Genomic DNA, 2500 nt, shown 5'->3' with positions numbered 1-2500 from the left:
AGTATCATAGTTATTAATAATATTATTGTTATGTTATTGATAACAATTATTAGTATTAGTATTACTATTATTGGTATTACTATGGGTTATCGTATTTATCAATAGTTATTATTTTTTTTTCAGATCGCGTTCAAAAGTCAGAACTTATGGTGGCAGTATCATCTTGGATCCAGGCCGCCTCTCGCAGGAACACACAGGCGCCGCAGAGGGATCGCCGCCATGACACCTGGCTCCGCCCTCGCTTGGATCACTCACAGTTCCGCGTCATGGATCACTCAACCCCCACGATCGGCACGGATCAAGCCCTCGGGCCCAGCAGCGTCGTCGTGGAGCTTAGCTGATGTTTTTTTTTTCTGCGCTTCTTCGTTCCCTATCTTCAGCGCCTCCTCGGTCTTTCTCTCCGGGACTTCGGGTCTCCACTTCTGCTTTGGCTCATTGAGGATGCTTTTCTCTCTCTCTCTCTCTCTCTCTGAACCTCTTTTTTTAGAGTCTTTCCTGTGTTTTTCTTATTTCTTTATCGGTCCGAGACAGTCAGTCCTTTTGATTACTCCACTTGGGGTTTCTCTGGTCCGCTTACCATCCTTCTCCATTTTCCTTGTTTGCTTTAATCTTGTTCAGGATGTTCTGGAAATAAAGAAAATAAAACCATTAACAATAATAAGATTTTTTTTTTCAACCATCATACTTCACACATGTAATCTTTATATCTTCCTTTCCCTGGTTATTTAGTAAACGGCTATATAAGTCGAAACGGTAGAATGACCAGTGATCAGTGATAAATATCAAACTGTGAAAAAAGTAGAATAATGAATCCACAAACATTACTTGATGCTTTAAATTGGGCTCAGAAAAAACACTTTTGTAAGAGGAAAAAGTTCTTGATGCCCACACAATGCCCCCGAACTGTACTAAATCAATACCCTCGTATATATACACCCTCGCGTATATTATAGCAATGTAATTAGTGAAATGTAATTAGTGAAATGTAGTAGAAGCGCGAGACTTTGCTCAAAAGTCATGATAAATGTACAAATTTGTTAAATATATTAACCTTAGATCTATTAACATAAATCCATAGCTAATGGACAATGCAAGCATATCTATATGCACGCGTGTATGCACACACACACACACACACACACACACACACACACACACACACACACACACACACACACACACACACACACACACACACGAAGAATCATCAACAGCAATATTCAAGTCATAACAGTCCATCGACATCCGCAAAGTACTTTCAAAGAACATCAGATTTCGGGTACCACTGAACAGCAGACGGCAGCGGTGGCCTCCACGGTCTATATAATAAGTATATAGACCTTGCTGACCTTGGCACCCGAACGAGAAACGAAGCGAGAAAATGTCTGCCCGGCCTCGAGGAATGTTAACCTGGGTTGAAGATCTTCAGAGGAGGTGGAGCAATCTTCACCACTTGGCAGATCCAACGAGTCGGTTTGATTTGAGAGGTCTACCGGGACATTGCAATGGAGGGGAGTCATGTGCGAAACGGAGGCGAAAACAATCGAAGGAGGCGAAGCGCAGAGAGATCATGGGATGATATCAAAGAAATTTTAAAAATATATCTTCGTGTTTCCGTAAAAGAGATTAAGACAGGCCGGCTAGGTGAACGGGGATTTAAAACACTGAGGACATTTGCAGTTCAGGATACAGTGCATACCTCTGAAACTCGTATTAGTCTTTTCTTAAGTCTGTGTCATCTGTTTAGTCTTGATATTGCTGACAGAGAGGATTTTAACGTGATTAAAATGATTTTAACAGAAACTGATACCCGACGACACAGTCTACAAATAAATAGTCAAAAATAGCAACAATAAAACAAGCAAGCAGTGTGACTTTGGAAACAGTATCTAAATTTATTATCTGAACCGCCTAACTGGCTGAACTAATTTTCATAGATGAAAATGATCACTGTAGTTTGAACTTTGGAATCTAAGTGCTACGTGAATAGTATTGTTATATGCAAATCGTATTTCTGCTATTCATATTCGGTGTAAACATAATGGTACTATCGTTCTGTGCTGATAATGCTATGATGTAAATTGTCACTTATTTTGTGAATGTATTTTTTTCCACGGTTATAAATAAAATTACTGTACAGTAATTAACTGGACCTTAACAAGGTTCTTCTGTGATCTGTAATATATATTCCTAATTTAATGTAGACGGTCACTAGTGAGAAAAGTAGACGACAGAATAAACCAGCAACCTTCTAATTAATAAATTTCATAACCCAATGATAACTCATTGCAGAAGCATACACCACTCAAAGGAGAAACTAACTGGCAAATGTTAACTAAAAAATGGATGATAAAAGTCAGCGTATGAAGTTTATTAACGTGCTTGAAACTTCGAAGCAATTCTCGAGGCAATATTCGGAACGTGCTCTTTTTCTAATAAGATTATTTACGGATCTTGCAAGTAATGTATTCTAATTTTATACATCTTAGGTAACTGTTTC

General features: G+C 38.7%; 1 protein-coding gene across 5 annotated transcripts in view; it reads right to left on the bottom strand.

Moving 5' to 3' along the window:
- The window catches only part of LOC125025035 (probable G-protein coupled receptor 21), a 108360-nt gene that overhangs the window by 9463 nt on the left and 96397 nt on the right, over positions 1-2500 (bottom strand). For all 5 annotated transcript variants that reach the window (XM_047612902.1, XM_047612899.1, XM_047612898.1 and 2 more), the window contains one exon: positions 1-624. This exon is cut by the window's left edge and continues 1220 nt beyond it. The gene's annotated coding sequence lies outside the window, so the exon portion shown is untranslated. The remainder of the gene's footprint in view (positions 625-2500) is intronic.

Source organism: Penaeus chinensis, chromosome 4 (genome assembly GCF_019202785.1).
Source record: "Penaeus chinensis breed Huanghai No. 1 chromosome 4, ASM1920278v2, whole genome shotgun sequence".
NCBI lineage: Eukaryota > Metazoa > Arthropoda > Malacostraca > Decapoda > Penaeidae > Penaeus > Penaeus chinensis.
This window is presented reverse-complemented; position numbering and strand designations above follow the sequence as displayed.